Here is a 17730-nt window from a genome sequence, read left to right as displayed (position 1 = left end):
AAACCACAACTTTTTAATGTTTACTTATTTTTGAGAGATAGAGCGCGAGCAGGGGAGGGGCAGAGAGAGAGGGAGACACAGAATCCGAAGCGGGGCCCAGGCTGTCAGCACAGAGCCTGATGTGGGGCTCAAACCCACGAACTGCGAGATCATGACCTGAGCTGAAGTCGGACGCTGAACCAACTGAGCCACCCAGGCGCCCCAGGAGTTGATATTTGAATACAGGTCTGTCCAGTTTCAAAGCATCTGAGTAATCTGGGGGAAGAGTATTAAATGCAAAAAAAAAAAAAAAGTCAATTATTGGCTTAAAGAAAGAAAAAATTCCTTCGTTAGAAAGGAAATGTAGTCATTGTATATACTACTTGCTTCAGCTGTGAGTGACACTAACATACACTCCCTTTTGGGCCATAGCTATTAACTTCTTTGGACCGATTTCCTATCATCTAAGTGGTTCCTATTAAAGCTTTAGTCAGAGGGCCATGAACAAAGGTGTGCATGTGTGCACGTGTGTGTGGTGGGGGGGGGTGGGGGGGTGTATAATTATCATCCAGAATTGGCCAAGTAATTTGTCTGTGCCTGAAAAGCAGATCAAGTTCTAGAAGTAAATATTGAGGCCTCTGCTGGAAGCCAATTCTCCATGGGTCTCCTGTGTTTGGGCCTACATTACGAGCAGAGGCACAGAGTGCCTTTGTTCTGGACTATCTTTTCAGGGGTGTTTGAACAACCTTGAAAGACCTAGTGACTTCCTCTGGAACAGTCATTCTCAGTTGGAGGCAGTCTTGCCTCTAAGGGCTGTTTGGCAGTTTCTGGGGACATTTGATTGTGACAGCTGAGGGACTACTGGCATCTGCTGGGAAGTGGCCAGGGCGGCTGCTGAATTACCTTGCAGTGCAGCCCTCACAACAAAAACCTGTCCAGTCCAGAATGTTAATAGTAGTGAGATGGAGAACGCCTGCCTTGGGGCAAAGGCCTGGTTTGTTTATTGTCCGGTATAGTAAAGGTAATATCTTCCCGTGGTGCAAAGGGCAGGCAGGTTTACTATCTATCATAAAAGACACGGTGCCATTGAACTGGACGTTCAAAACTAGCTAAAACAGTAAATTTTATGGGATGTATATTTGAGCACGATGAAAGTATTCAGAAAAAGATTTGGGTTCCCTAAGCTGAGAGTTCTTTCCCTAGAAGGTGAGCCGCTATGTGTATCACCAGCCCCCCTTCCCATTGCCCTGTGGGGGTGAGGCCTTGGGGAGTGGGTGCAAACGGGGATCCTCTGCTGTCGTGAGCAATAAAGTTCGTTGTCCCTGACCCAGAAGTCTTCTGTCTTCTGCCACGTCCGTGAAACCAACGACAGGCTAATGGGTAAGCTTTTAAAATTTCAGACCTCCTGTCGTCCTTGATAGCCTCTGCTGGACGGTGCGTGGTGTTTGTGTGCTTAAGTGTGTGTGTCACTGCGGACTAATTCCATCTAAAAGCATGGCTGAATTTTGTTCCCATGTCCAGGCTCTTGTCATTTTTTAGAGACAGGTTAACAATCCTGCATCTAGTGCTACTTCCAAACCCATGGAAACCTGAAGAATGGCACATTAAAAAAAATGGGGAGGCCAGAATAAATATCTTTTCTCAGGACAGAGTTTAGGTCTAACAGGAATAAAGTTTTCTTTTAAAAATTTATTATTATTTTTTTTTTGTATGCACACTCCAAATCAGTCTTTTTTCCTAAGCAGTGGAGCAAGTGCCTGACTAACCAATACCTGTGTTAACACGCTGGCACTGATGACTCATGTGTCCTTTGTAAACTGATGCTTTTCCAAGCTAAAGAGGCGAGGAATGAGCCTGCTCCTTTATACTGAAGTCCACTGCCTCTGGTAAGTAAAGGCCGGATGGGAGAACCCACCGTCTCAGGAACACAAGCAAATAAATACGTATAAAATAGGCAACGAGCAGTTATTTTTTTACATTTTGTTCCATTTGAGAGAAGAGGGCAGAAGATAGGGATAGCAGCTTTGGAGTGGTTTTGGATTCTTTTGTAGCTTTCGTCACCCATTTGCAGTTGATTTTGAATAGTAAAATAATGAGAATTACAACATGTTTTTATGCTAAGTAGTTTCATTAAATATCATTGAACCTCTTTCAGTAGAGCAGTGAAACCGTTTCTCGTTTTTTTTTTTAATTGGAGGTTGTGATACACAGTCTTTCTTTATTTATTTAAAACTTATTAAACCCTTAACAGTAAAGTTACACATATAATATTTTTTTGAAGTTTAACAAAGATTATAACAGAAGTAGCAACCACGTGCCTCACCCCTCCCCAGCTGGATTCCTGCTCCACGCAGGTAACCCGTTTGAACACAACACTTTGTTCAGAACTCTTTGGTGTCAAACACACTGCTGTATTTCTTTTTTTATTTTTTTTTAACGCTTATTTATTTTTGAGACAGAGAGAGACAGAGCATGAGCAGGGGAGGGTCAGAGAGAGAGGGAGACACAGAATCTGAAACGGGCTCCAGGCTCTGAGCTGTCAGCACAGAGCCCGACGCGGGGCTCGAACTCACGGACCGCGAGATCGTGACCTGAGCTGAGGTCGGCCGCTTAACCGACTGAGCCACCCAGGCGCCCCTGTATTTCTAAACCATACATCCTTCCTTCCCTTCCACGGTAATGTCTCTGAAATCTTTGGGCCTTTGGGTCTTATAGGCGATTGTATGTCATAGTTTAATTGGCTTTTTTTTTTGTTAATTTTAAGGGCACATAAAATAATGGAGATCCTTTTACTGGGTGCTATCTCAAATTCGGTTTAAAGTTTTGTGATTGTTCTTTTCAAATTTAGGTATGATTAACTTTATCCCTAATGACCGTGGAAGTCTTAGTCTCATCCCCCACCCCACAATAAGGCCACAGGCGTACAGACACACACACACGTGACCCTCTTCTCTCTCTGCACGTTAATTTCATGATGATTTTTGGTTGAGTCAATGTTTAATCTGTACATTATCATTGCTATATTATTTGAGCCACAGAATGGATTCTGGTTCCGTTTCCTTTCTTGTGCAACCCTCTTTTCCTCTTTCCCACTTCAGTTACCTTTTTTTTTTTTTTTTCCAGTTGTATAGTTTTCTGTGTAGCTATTACCAAGTGATCTCTAAACTGCCAGGGGTTGATTTCCTCTTGGTGTACTCAAAGCATGTGCAATGATGATGAAATTTCAACTTCATTTTTTTCTCAGACCCTTCATCATCTGCCTCAAGCTGGGTAGGTATTCTCTGGCTCTGCTTGTTCAAGTTATCTCACTATTTTTCTTTACTATTGTTTTGGGAATTTCTTTCACTTCTCCGGGGGATAGATCTCCTATTCCTTGGCCTCCACATCTTCCTCTTTCTTGGACACACCTTCATTTTTTATGGAACTCACTCCTAGTAGCCTCCTGGGAACAGCTGTGTGGGAGGAACATTGTTTTTGAGACTTCGCATGTCTGAACGTGCCTTTTCTTCTACTCAAACTTGACTGTATGGCTAGGTATAAAACTTTAGGTTACATAATGATTTCTCTCAGAATTTTTAAACCACTGCTTAGTTGTCCATCCACAATGCCGGTTGGGAAGTTTCATGCCATTCTGTTTCCTGAACTTTTGTAAATAATCCTTTTCCCCTCTCTGGAAGCTTTTAGGCTCTTTTGTTCCTGGTGTTCTGGAAATTTCCAGTTATGTGCCTTGGTGAAGCTCCTTTGCTTATTGGATTGGGTACCCAGTGGACTTTTAAATTTTAGAGATGCTTATTTTTCAGTCTGGAAAAAAATTATTGAACTATCTCTTTGACGATTTCCTTCTCCCCTCTTCTCTCTTTCTGGAACTGCAAGTATTTGGAATGTTTTTTTTTTTTTTAATGTTTACTTATTTTTGAGAGAGAGAGAGAGAAAGTAAGTGTGAGTGAAGAGGGGCAGAGCAAGAGGGAGAGAGAGAGAATCCTAAGCAGGCTCTGTGCTGTCAGCACAGAGCCCGATGTGGGGCTTGAACTCATGAACCTCAAGATCATGACCTGAGCCGAAATCAAGAGTTGGCTGCTTAGCTGACTGAGTCACCCAGGCGCCCCTGCACATATTTGGATATCGGCCTTCTTAGACTGACTCTCCACTTACCTCTCCTTTGTTCCATCTCTATAAATTTTTTCTTCTGTTTTCTCAACTTCTTTTAAAATCAAAAAGCCTCAGCGTTTATCTTCCATCTGTTGATTTTTTTGTTATCATATTTTAATTTCTAAGAGCTCTTTCATTTTCTCTGAATGTACATCTTTGTAGCATCTTGTTTTATGGATGTGGTATCTTCTCTTATATCTCCAAGGATTCATCTATTATTTTAAACTTTATTTTCCTGTAATATCTCTGTTTCTTCTGGGTTTCTTTCTTTCTTTCTATGTTTTTATCTCTGTCTCATTGTTAGAGGCTTTCCTTGGCTCTCTGGTTAGACTCTTTTTTTAATTGAAATATAGAGGTGCCTGGGGGCTCAGTTGGTTAAGTGTCCGACTTTGGCTCAGGTCATGATCTCACAAATTGAAGTTTGAGCCCCACATTGGGCTCTGTGTTGTCAGTGTAGAGCCTGCTTGGGAATCTCTGTCCCCACCCTCCTTTGTCTGCCCGTCCCCTGCTCACTTGCTCTCTCAAAAATAAATAAACATTAAAAAAATTTTTTTAAATTTGAAATATATCTGACATCTACCATTGTATGAGTTTAAGGTGTGTATCCTATTAGATTTTAGAGTGAAGCATTGAGGAAACCGTGCACAGACGTAGCTCCTCAGGTTGGGGGCGTTTCACTGTAGGGTTTTTACCATTTCGTTGGCAGACTTCCATTTTTCAATATCTGTGTTCTTCTTTTGGGCCAGTCTATTTTCTTTGAATGGAATCTTTCAATCTGTTGCCCTGGCGGTGTAAGCCTGGCGGTGCACATTTGGGGATCTGACTGTGGGAAGGGGGCTTGGGGACCTTGCCATGAACCCAAGAGATTTATTCCTCTTGGTTCCGTGACTGTGCCCTTGCTGCCCTTGTTCTCAGCTCGGCTCAGGTCCAGCTCCCCTGTGGTTCAGGATCTTCAGAGAGGAAGCCTCCTGCAGTTCTCACGGGTGGGGAGGGGATCTTGGGAGTCTGTCTGCTTCTCCTAAAGACCCTAAACCAACCCCCCCCTATTTTTAGCCACTTCCCTTCTTCCAGAGATTGATGGTGTCTCCAGTCTCTCGGCTTTCTGTAGGTCTTCCGGCCTGCACAGGTTTGCTTCTTGGCTTCCCCTCCCGCAAGAGCACATTTTAGCTGCCTCAGTTCTGCTGTTACTGGCCCCACATCCTTTGGCTTTACTGTTTCCCAAGTTTTGTGGCTGTGATTTCTTTTCAGGCTTCTGTGCCCTTACACATTCATCCCCCCCCTTTTTTTTTAATTGCCTTTACTGGCAGTTTAGAGTGGCATTAGAAGGGAGCTGAGAAAAAAAACAACAACCCGACATTTGTTCAGTTTGCTGTGTTTAACCAGAAATCGCCTCCACACTAATTCATCACGGGGAAAATAAGCCATCTTTACAGAATCTACCCTAGATGAGAAACCGGCAGCCTGTGACCACATCCCCTGGGAGAGAATCCTCTTTGGCACAGGGCTTACAGCACCTCCTTCAGAGCCGCGACACTCTTCTGTCCACCAGGTGGCAGCACACCTGTGTCATTCACCCAGCCCCTGGGGGCATTTGTCCTGGTGATCATTGATCTACACGTTCAGAACGAATGCCATTTAAGGGGCGCCTAGGCGGCGCAGTCCATTAAGCTTCCTACTCTTGATCTTGGCTCAGGTCATGATCTCATGGTTTGTGAGTTCGAGCCCCACATAGGTGGTGTCAAGCCTGCTTGGGATTCTGTCTCTCTGCCCCACCCCTACTTGTTCTTCCTCTCTCAGAATAAATAAGTAAACTTTAAATAATGCCATTAAAAAAAAAAAACAACTGTAGTCTAGAGGCCGTAACTAGAAACAGGAAGTCTGAAGTCCCACGATGCCCACTGACATCGTTCTGTTCTCTGAGCCCTCGTGCGGTCTCCCCACTTACCCAACCTGCCACCTGTGGGGGGTCAGCCGCCACTTGTAGCTTCTCCTGCGACCCGCGAGCTAGGTGGAGAGCTTGCCTGTGTGACTTAGTCATGTGAAGGAGGCTGCTTTTTCTGACCAGACCCATCGATCTACTTCAATGGAATGTATTTGTTAAAATCAGAATTATAAAATGTTTAAAACCAGGAAAGAAGCTCGTGCAAAGTCCCTGTTTTGCCATCAATGGCACGAGCCCCGTTTTCCCACAAAGGCATAGCCTATTGATATCCACACAGGCGCCCAGGCTCCTGGCTTCCAGCCTGGATCTCTGTCTCTCTGTCTCTTTCTCAGAATACCTAGCAGAAGGGCATTGGGGGAAATTACGGACTTCTGATTATCCCACACAGCAACATGTTCCATCTGCGTGGAGCGCTCCTCGGCTGTCACTGCCTTCGCTGAAGGGAAAGGCAACAGTATTTCCACATGCTTCCTTTTCGGGTCCTGTCCTCCCCGCGAGTCCTGCTCTATGTTGCCACAAGCCTGGCACACAGCTGCAGGAGTTTAGAGGGGCATGATCTGGCTTCTTAATTTCCCTGTGCATCAACAACGAGGGTTTTTGTGACATCCTGTCTATGGATTTGTGTTTACTTGATGGAAATGGTATAAAACATTAAAATACAGCCTTCAGGGATTTCTGATGTAAGAGAAAAGTCAACATTTACTTCTAAAGGGAGAGAACTTAATGGGGATTTCTTCTTTCTAATGATGACTAGAATATTCTCATGCTATCTAGATGTTTTCTTTTTTTAAAATATGTTTATTTTTGAGAGAGAGAGAAGGAGGAGGAGGTGGGGCAGAGAGAGAGGGAGACACAGAATCCGAAGCAGGCTCCAGGCTCTGAGCTGTCAACACAGAGTCTGAAATGAGGCTCGAACTCATGAACTGTGAGATCATGACCTGAGCCGAAGTCTGATGCTTAACCTACTGAGCCACCCAGGTGCCCCTACATACGTGTTTTCCGTGTGTTTGTTATACCTTCCCAAATGGGTGTTGTGGAAACATGGGGAGCATCGTGGGGCTGGGTGAGCCAGCTCTCAGCTGGTGGCTGGCCAGAGCTTCTCTTTGCCATATCCTCATGGGGGTCACATCTGTGAACATGAGCATCCTTTCCGTAGGTCATGGTACTTTAAACGATGTCTGAACGTTTTTTTGTTTTGTTTTTTGCCTTTTCCCTCTGTGAAAACTGAAAACAGGAAGCTGTTCTTTGCTGTCATGAAAAATTGAAACTGATTATTTCAAAACACATCATTCAACTTGGGTAGGAGATGACTTTTAGTTTCCATGGCAGTGGAAATAAAAGCAAGTGAGGTGACTTTTGTATTTTTAACACCAGTGTCCAAATTCTGTGGGTGAAATCTGCAGAAACATCTGTCCACGCGGGAGCCGGAAACTAACCCTCTCTCTTTCCCAACGTGCAAATGTAGCAGGTGTTACCTGAGAAGCGGACATATCTAAGGTGGTCATTTTTGTTTCTTTTTGGTTCTGATCCCCGGTTCCTGGTGGAGTGTGTTTCCGGGAGGGGGAATGAGAGACATGCATGGTGGTTAGGTAGGATACCTGGACTAGAAAGTTCTAACTTGCTCTGTTGTCTCAGACAGCGAGGTCTTAAACATTAACACACGTTCCTCAGGGATTCCGATGTAAATATAAGAATCAAATTTACTTCTTTTTTTTTTAAGTTTATTTATTTTGAGAGAGAGAGAGAGAGAAGGTGGAGGAGGGGCAGAGAGAGAGAGAGAGAGAGAATCCCAGGCCGCCAGCACAGAGTGAGTGCCTGCGAGGGGCTCGAACTCACAAACCATGAGATCATGACCCGAGCCAAAGTCTGACGCTTAATTGACTAAGCCACCCAGGCGCCCCAGCATTTACTTCTAAAGTGGACGGGACGTTCGCTATAGGTCTCTGTTTAGATGCCTTCCCCACATCATTTTTAGTGATGCCGTGACTCTCAGAGATGTGATGTGAGTTTTAAAGTGCAAATCATTTGAGCTGCCTGGTCTGTCTGTGCGAACGCCATCCAAGTAATTGATGCTTTCGATATTTTGTGACTTATTTCCATATGATTTCCATATTTCATCTTCATTCCTCTTACCACTCAGGAATCCTGAGTTAACCTTAGTAAACTGCATGCATATTCTCTAGAAAGCCTGAATACTTGTGGTTTCCCCTGAGCCGTCCCCGCCAGGACGCAGACGGCCGTCGTAACTACAGACCTTTCCTGACTTGCCACACGAATCAACCATTATCTCAGAATGTCCGTTACGAAATGAATAGTGAGATGTGCGGATGAGCAAGTGCAGGCAAAAGGCACTAGGAGTACCAACACTGGTGTCCTATTAAGGAGAAACACAGAACTTTTCTAGTGGGACTTTTCTAATAAATGTTAAGAGCCGTTGCTTATGGTAAAATAATGTGCTTTTTGAAAGGTAAGAGATCTCGGCTTTTTTATAAAAATTTCTGTGTGTGAGGGTACCTATTGTGTGTAATTGTGCATGTATGTCAACATGTCTATTATTCTAGCTGCGCTGAGGATGTTCTTGATGTCAGGGAGGCTGAGGGGCTGGAGTCATTTGGATGACTTCTGTGATCCCTGAACCATCATGTACATCGGTTTAGTGAGTATCACGGAGAGGGTATAATCCTTTCGTGACTCTGCTGAAACATAGGAACTGTACTTTATACAGGATAAAGGATTCCGCAGCTACTCGCAGGCATGAGCTAGTCCTGAGATTTTAGGATGAATGAACTCTGGAGAAACCACTGCTACCAGAAAACGGGTTCTCTTGAAACTTTAGTCACAAGTTGTGTAAAATTTGAGGTAAATTTTAAGGGAGAAGACTTTAAGCATAAGTAATAGTAGCTTTCTGATTTATTGCCTTTGTAGTGCTGTGTTTCCTTTTTATAACGTGACTCTCATAAAGGATGGCAGGGTGATGTAATTAGAATAAACCTTGTAGAATTGTCTTTATGGCTAACCATCATTCTGTCAACAGTCAATCCTGTATTCTCCCAACTTTCTCTTTTTTAATTTCTAAAAAGTTTTTTTAACGTTTATTTATTTTTGAGAGAGACGCAGAGTGTGAACGGGAGAGGAGCAGAGAGAGAGGAAGACATAGAATTGGAAGCAGGCTCCAGGCCCTGAGCTGTCAGCACAGAGCCCGATGTGGGGCTTGAACCCACAAACTGTGAGATCATGACCTGAGGTGAAGTCAGATGCTCAACTGACTGAGCCACCCAGGCGCCCCAGATATTCTCCCAACTTTCAATAAAATGGGCATTTTTTACACTGGTATTTTTTACAATAAAAATACTATTTTCCTTTAAAGGGGCATTATTTCAAGGTAGTATTTACAATTAGAGTGCCTTTCTGAAGTGGTGCATTTGTGACTATATTGTGACCAGGTATCTAGACAAGGCTCAGTAAATGTGAGCCGTGTTACCATCATCTCTGCCTTCCCAAAGGGACATACTGTGCCGGCTTTTACCTGTGGGAGGCACATTTGTGTTTAGGTCAAGACAGTGGACATATAATACCATGGCAAATGTGGTGATGGACACAAAGATGAATAAGAAAGAGCTCTTGCTTCTAGAAACTTCCAGACGGCCTCTGCAGAGCCACAGCGGATATTTCCCCATTATTCCATACTCGTTCCAAATATTGTCGGAGGCATCTGCTTGATAGCAGCTCCTGTCCACTGTTTTCATTTCACACATCTCACACTTAACCATGGCAGAGTGTACTGATGCATTTGACCCGTCCCAGCCCCACGAGGGCACAGGTAGGGTGTGCTGGCTGCCTGAGGGAGCCAGGAAGGCTTGGAGAGAAGGCGGGTCTAATGGGAAGGTGTGCTAATGGGCTTTTTAAGGAAACGGGAAGGGAGAGGGAGAGAGAAGGAAGAGTATGAATCTGAACGTGGATGTACGTGGGGCTGGGGAGGGAGCAGCAGGGAGGTCAGGAGGTACTTGCTGAGGGTAGTGGTCTCAGCTGCCATAACAAAGTACCACTGACTGGGTGGCTTCAACAGTGGATGGTTCTGGAGGCTGGAAGTCTGCCATCAATGTGTCGGCAGGTTGGTATTTTCTGAGCTCTCTCTCTTTAGGTAAAAGTATCTTCCTCATGTATTGCCTTTGCAGTGCCGTGTTTTGTACAGTTTATCTAGCTTGTAGATGGACGTCTCCTCCCCGTGTCTTCACGTAGTCTTGACTCTGTGCATGTCTGTGTCCTAATCTCTTCTTTTTTTTCAATGTTTATTTTTGAGAGAGAGCGACGGTGAGCAGGGGAGGGGCAGAGAGTGGGGGAGACACAGAATCTGAAGCAGACTCCAGGCTCTGAGCTGTCAGCACAGAGCCCGACACGGGGTGTGAGATCATGACCTGAGCTGAAGTTGGACACTTAGATCTAATATAAGTGTCCCAATATCTTATAAGGATGTCAGTCATGTTGGATTACAACCCACCCTATGGGCTTCATTTTATCTTAATTACTTCTTTCAAAGCCCCATCTCCAAATAGTCACATTCTAAGGTAATGGGGGTTAGGACCTTAACATGTAAAAAATTTTTAAAGTTTATTTATTTATTTAGAGAGTGAGCACAAGTGGGGGAGGGGCTGAGAGAGAGAGAGAGAGAGAGAGAGAGAGAGAGAGAATCCCAAGCAGGCTCCATGCCATCAGCACAGAGCCCAATGTGGGACTTGAACTCAGGAACCATGAGATCATGACCTGAGCCCAAATCAAGAGTCAGACGCTTAACTGACTGAGCCACCCAGGCGCCCCATCACATGTAAATTTTGAGGTGATACAGTTCAGCTCAAAACAGTGGGAAAATGGGGTTTGTCTCTGGCCTGATGCTGCCTAATAGATCAAAGGGATAATATTCAGGGAACACAGCTTTTGAAGTCTTGTGTCTGTAAGATAGATGCCTGGAGCTGAGGAGAGACATGGAACCCACTCAGCCAGCCAGTCCCTCTGTCTTTCAGTTTGTTTGTCACACTGTAAGGGTGGGGCTGAGCAGGTGCCTGGTTACCACGGTGACCAGTTTATAAACTACTGGGAGCCGTGTCCCTCAACTGGAATCTTTGTCCATTTTTTTTGTTTTTTTTCAGTGCAAATGAAAGGTACCACCCACTGGTCATGTAACCCTTGGCAAGATGCTTGACTTTTTCTCAGGCTCAGTTTCCCACCCTGCCTGCCTGCTGCTTGGGAGATGCAATGAGAACCTATTTGTGAAAGTGCTCTGGGAAGCCTAAGATGCTACTGCCTGCCTGTCTGTCATTTTTGTCCCCATAACTGGCTCCTGCCGGCCTGCCCTCCACCCCACAGCAAAGTACGCGACCCGCGTGTACATACTAATTCATGCAGGTCAGCTTTGGGTCTTGGTACCTCTTGCTGGGCACGTCTGCATGACTTTAGAGAGTGGCTAGCAGTTGAGAAACAAAGCTACTGGGTGGCAAACTAGTTGTGAGAAATGCAGGCAGGGGACTCTGAAGCAAAGAGTAACCAGCCGTAACTAAGAGCAGGGATCACTTTTTTTGTGGAAATCACACCAGACAGTCTCACTGGACCAGACGTACACACATCAGCCTGCCTTTTAACTGCACTAACCGAGAAGGGCAAGACCGTCGCTAAGTGTCTCGATCTGATGTTTTGTTTGTTTTCCTTCCCAGGAGGTTTAGAAGGGAGACGGTCCTGAGGGGCCCACCCGAACTCACTTCTGTTAGTTGCAGACCCTGTACTTTACTGTTTCATCGGACAACCTCCCAACTCCCTGCATTCAATGGCCAGAAAAGTGGAGGGATAACAGTAATGAACATCAGATAGCTTGTTAAGTTTGCAATGGTCTTTTACGTGCATGATCCTGTTTCCTCCTTACCACAGCCCTGTGAGGTCGCTGCGATCGTCCTCGGATTCCAGAGGGGGCTCAGGCGAGGTAAGGCGAATTTGCTGGCCTGAAGCAGCGGTCACAGCTGCCTCACCCCTCACAGTGTGTATTTCACGTTGCTGGGCGATGCCAGCATTGCAGAAAACATCAGCAGTCGTAGACCTCATGCAGGAACCCCCTGTGATCTTTCTCAGGTATGGACACGGTCTCTGGGGATCACCTGAGCACTGGCTCCTGCCCGGTGGAGTGGTGAGGGGTCACGCACAGGAGTTCTGCCTCCTTCTCTGCAGGAGGGACCCTGTGATTGGACCTGGGGGAAAAGGACCTTTCCCCTTCCTGTTTCCCTTCCTCCTTCCATCCGTCTCTCAAGCTGAATTGCTGTTTCTTTGTCTTACTTCTTCCTTTGGGATCGCTGCTCCGTCCTCCCCACACTCCCCAGCCCCTCGCTTTGGCTGCTGTGTCTACCTCTCTGTATCTGAGTTGTTAACGTTATCAGGGTCTTTGTCCGGCTCTTTGAGATGGGGGTGGCACAGGGTCTCCACACACCTGACTGACGGCCATGCTCAGTGACCTCATGCCGGTGTCTGGCTAGCCGTGACAGGGGCCGCGTAGCCCGCAGTCAGGCAGGTCCAGCCAAGTGGGCAGAGGCTGAGAGCAACTTGGGGAGTTTGAAGAAATTAAATAGTCCCAAAGACTTTTTTTTGTTGGGTGTCGGGGGAGTAGGGATATTTTTCTAGTACTTTCTATATTTTAATTCTAAGTAAGCTGCTGGTCTCAGATGTGTTTGTTAGTTTCTTCATTCAGCTTTGTTATTCATTTAACACCGCCAATGAGGACCTACCAGGCATCCCCGAATGTTCTGTGAAGGGAAGCTTTTTATACCTGAGACAGGGAGGTGTCTGCCCAGAGTGCAGTTACAGAGTAAAGCAGAGGTTGGTCCCTTAGGTGGCACATTCTGGGGACATCTTAGCAGACACACAGAGGTGGCCACATAGCTCTACCTGGTGGTCAGGAGTTGGGGCATATAGTTTCCTTAAAAAGTGAAGCAAGTTTCTCATAACATAAAATTAACCATTAACCATTGTTTTTTTAAGTTTGTTTATTTTGAGAGGAGGGGCAGGAGGGGCAGAGAGAGAGGGAGAGAGAATCTCAAGCAGGCTCCATATTGTCAGCGCAGAGCCTGACTCAGGGCTCGAATTCATGAATGGTGAAATCATGACCTGAGCTGAAATCGAGTCAGACGCTTAACCAACTGAGCCGCCCAGGTGCCCAGCGTTAACTGTTCTTAGATACACAGCTCTTTGGCCTTCAGAACACTCGCAGTTGTGCCACAGTCCCCTCTGTCTAGTTCCAGGGCGTCTCCTATCCCCCCAAAAGGGAACCTCGTGCCTGCTAAGCACTCTCCCCGTTTTCCCTTCTCCCCAAGCCAGGCAAGCACGAATCCGCTTCCTGTCTTTGTAGTCAGGCCTGTGAGCGTTTTGTGGAAATGAAGCCCTACAATGTGGCTTTCTGTGTCTGGCTGTGCGTAGAGCAGCCTGCCCCCCAGGGGAGTGCCGTCCTAGCTGTGAGATGACATCCGAAGACCTCCTAAGAACCGCATTCTGCTGAGTCAACTCTCCTTTGTGGGCGCCCACGGCTAGGGCCGCACGCCGGGTCAGGGTTGTGTGTGGGGAACCAGAGTCGTCCTGGAGAGTGTCTCTGTGCAGGAGGAGGGAAAGGATTGAGGAAAGGTGCATCTTGCTGACCTTGCTTTTCTCTTCCTGGCTGTCCTGTCCTGGAAGGACCGCTCTCACTGCGAACCCCCTCCCTCTTGTGGAAGGAGTGTTCTTTTGTTCCTCTGCAGGCCCTCACCATGGTATAGATTTTATGTGTGCCCACGCGTCTGTGTGTGTGTGTGTGTGTGTGTGTGTGTGTGTGTGTGTATGGGTGTGAAACCCAGTGTTCCTTCTGGGGATGATTTGATTGATGTGTGCACTGGAAACATCTTTAATAATTTAATGCCTGCTTCAAAGGAGATTACACCAAAAAGCACACTGCTTTTCATTTATTCATTACAGATCTGTCACGGCGGATTTTTTTTGGGGGGGGGGGTGCTGAATTGTAGTGTTGTAGTAATAATAAATTGTGTTCTACACTCAGGATATTTAAAGGATTATAAACCTTTTAACTCATGCTGCTGTCTTATTTAAATTGATCAAATTGGTATGGTATTGCGCCTTAATCTTTCGCATTTCGAAAGGTTGAGCTAACCGGTTGCGGCTTCATGCGATGACTGTAAAACAGCCATGTTGGGGAAGTCTAGTAGAAATAACGGGACGGAAGCGTAATAGTGTGAGTGAGTGGTGATGCTGATGGTGGGGAGGGGAGACCAGGGCCTCAGTTCAGGGCTGGGCATCTCCTCCTTTGTAGAGAGGTTGGAGTCTGTCCCATCCGCTTGTATCAAAGGGAAGGAAAAGTGTGAATGCATTTGGGAGTTGGGAGTGAAGAAAAAGGATAAGATGAGAAACACAGAACTAAAAACTGGAAGCCAACTCCCACTCGTTTTGCAACATTTAGGTTATAAATCCCAATTTCAGGAGAGGAAAACAGACTTTTCCCATTTACACAGAAGTCAGTCACCTCAACAGACTTTATCAAGCTCTTGGAATATATTCCCACAGAGACCAGGGACAGGTCCGGATTCCTACACGATCACAGTAAATTTTGAGTTTTTTTCTGTTACTATTATTAAATATTTTTTTTATTAAAAAAAATCGGTATCACTTCCCTTTAAAACCAAAACCATTGCTCTGAATTGGGCACGTTCAGGTACACTGACAGTTTCTAGGAGGGTGAAATGCAATTACCCAATTCTCAGAAATAATTGAAAAAGCAGTCTGTTTCTGCCGGCAGCCTATGCAGTTTGTGTTTCTGGCTTCTTGTTTATGTAATGGCTTTGAGGACTCTGCCTAAAAGTCTTTATAATGTTCCCTCCCTAGATCACAGCAAAAGTCTTTAACAGAAATCCAGAAATGTTTGTGCTTTCAGGTCAGTAATTACTTAGACGCTAAAAGCAGTTTTGCCTTGTAGCGTCCTGCCCTCTGGTCGTTGAAAGTGCACTTGAGAGTGCTTGCCTTAGTGACCAGGTGAGACAACAGATTATCGAGTTATTTCTCTAAGGAAGAAAACCGGGACTCTGGGGCAGGCTATTGCCTTGGGTTCAAGTCCTGGCCCTACCTGTCTCCCGCCTGTGCGATGCAGATGCGAAAGGCGTTGAGTGGTTCCTAGTTCTCCTTCCGCGTGTAACAGGGAATAAATAACCAGTGGACCCCGCAGGGCTGTTATGAGGGTTTCATGGAAGGATGAACAGATAAGCCCAGAGCGTGACCTTTGGCACTCACGGGAGACAGTGCTCCATGTACGAACTGCATCTGTGAACGGCGTTCACGTGGGATTTCAGTCACAGCGACCAGAGGCCGCCACACCTAGCGTGAAAGGTCCCTGTCCTGACGCACTAATGCCACCTGTTCCCACACTGCTCTGAGCTCCTTGATTGCAGAGTATTTGTCTGTCGTATTTGTCTCTGAATGCCCAGAGTCTAGAGCACTGCTCAGCCCAGGGGGGCGCTCCGGGTCCACTCACGCGCGTCATGGTGACAGAGCCCTCCTCCAGATGTCTCGTAGGGTCGCACGGCGTGTACCACTCGTGTCCTTCAGAGTCACTAAGAAGGGAGCTTGCTCTCTGTGCTCCAGACCCCTTGGCCTTTTCTTGGTCTCTTGTGTGAGGGGGAATGAGGGGGAAGCCACCCACAGTGCTTCTCTGAATTGGTCCCTTGTTCTGGTTCTTTTTGCCCAGAGTCCCCTCTCCATCCTGGTGTCCTGCTGAGGAGGCCACCATGAAGCCCTTGCTCCTCAGGGATGCGGACGTGCCACCTTTGGCCCGGGACATTCCCCTTCTTCTGCTTTCGTGATGACAGAGCCCACCCTCTCGTTGACCGGACCCTCCCTCTGCTCATCGCTTGCCCGGGGCTTTGCTGTGTGTGTTCCTGTGCAGAGATGGGAGATTTTTCTCACCATCCTTCCTTTAGTCTCCATTTCATAAGTGTCTGTCGTGCCTCTTAGCACCACTGGCGGATTCACTATGTTTTGTTCCCTTTCTGTCCAGCTCTTGGCCTTCCCGAGAGCCTCACCCCAGACAGCAGCTCAAGGATCGTGGGGCCGCACGCTGTTTGACTTTAAGCATCTGCATGGAAATAGGAGAGGCACGGCCTCACTGTACTGTAATTTAAGCTGCGTGATGACGAACACCATGGTTATGGGGATATCTTAAGAACAACTAATTTTTTTCCTTCATTTTTTTTGAAGTGCATCTTTCGGAGACTCGATTGACCAGGTTGTTATGACTTCACAGTTCCAACTCTTTCCTCTTGAAAACAGCGTGTGGAGTTTTGCCCTGAACTTTCAGCCCACTCTGTTCTGTATCTCTTCTTTACTTTAGAAATGGAGAGCATTACATTAACTTGTGCAAGAAGACCGTCGAGACCTTGTAACGAGCATTTGGGCGGTTTGAGAATGGTTTTCCAGAGCTGGAAGGTGGGGGGAGAGAATCAGGGTTGATAGCAACTCAAACCCTCATTTTATTTTTTTAAAAGTTTATTTATTTATTTATTTTGAGAGGCAGGGAGGGGCAGAGAGAGAGAGAGAGAGAGAGAGGGACAGGGAGAATCCTCAAGCAGGTTCTGCACTGTCAGCACAGAGCCCAATGCAGGGCTTGATCTCACGAACCATGAGGTCACGACCTGAGTCGAAATCATGACCTGAGCTTAACTGACAGAACCACCCAGGTGCCCCTCAAACCTGCATATTATTATAGCTGTTGAAGGACTACACGACCTGTCCGGTATCAGCCAGAAAGAGACAGGTCTAGGGTCCTAACTTGGAACAAATCCTGTCTATACTTAAAAACAAAACCGAACAACAAGCTATTATTTTATTGGAGACAGTGAAGAAATAGGAGTGTTCCAGGACAGAACGCATCATGCAAACAAAGCGACTCTAATGTTTCCTTGGCATGTGATGCGGTGGATGTGGTAGGCACTGCATGTAACTTCTCTCATTGACTCCCCGTGGAGGTTTTATTACACTCGCATTTTACCAGTGGGGGTTCTGGCGCTCACAGAAGTTAGGTAACGGTAAGTGCCTGGCCAGGGCTTGAACCTGGGTCTTTCCCCAGGGTCTTAGCTCTGGTCGTTGGCCCCCTGCTATCTTTTGAAGCAGATTTACATGTACCAAAATAACAGTAAAATGCTTCATTTGAGCTTATACATTCTTGAGCACTTAGTATTTTTACAGAAAGGACATACATTCTGACCTTGGATCTGTGTGACTGTTTTTGTATTTAGAGATAGGCCGTCAGCGCCCAGGCGTTGTGCGGAAAGTGGTCCACAGCTGGTGTTAGAAAGCCTGGGCTCCCGTTCTGGTGCCACCACCATTGCTCTCTTTTAGCCTTTGGAGATGTAACTACATACCTGGCAGTAGCCATGAGGATGATGATTTCTCCACAAAGACTCTGGACCAGACGCTCTGCTAGATATCGGCCAAGGGCCCTGCAGTCTGGCTTCCTCTCTGCCACGGGCCTTCAGAGCACTGGTTCTGGAGTTACATGCTTCGTTCCAGTTCGGGCTCTACCACTGATACACAGCGGGATCTTGGGCTACACATTTGGTCTCTTTATACCTTCATTTCCTCACCTGTCAAAAGGG

General features: G+C 46.2%; 1 protein-coding gene across 1 annotated transcript in view; it reads left to right on the top strand.

Moving 5' to 3' along the window:
- DCDC2 (doublecortin domain containing 2) overlaps positions 1–17730 on the top strand; it is a 160661-nt gene that overhangs the window by 137377 nt on the left and 5554 nt on the right. The gene's annotated exons all lie outside the window — the stretch shown is intronic.

Source organism: Lynx rufus, unplaced genomic scaffold (genome assembly GCF_022079265.1).
Source record: "Lynx rufus isolate CCGP_SWC_20201006 ecotype Redwood Valley unplaced genomic scaffold, mLynRuf1.p SCAF_6, whole genome shotgun sequence".
Lineage (NCBI taxonomy): Eukaryota > Metazoa > Chordata > Mammalia > Carnivora > Felidae > Lynx > Lynx rufus.
The sequence above is the reverse complement of the archived record's forward strand: the minus strand, read 5'-3'. Positions and strand labels throughout refer to the sequence as shown.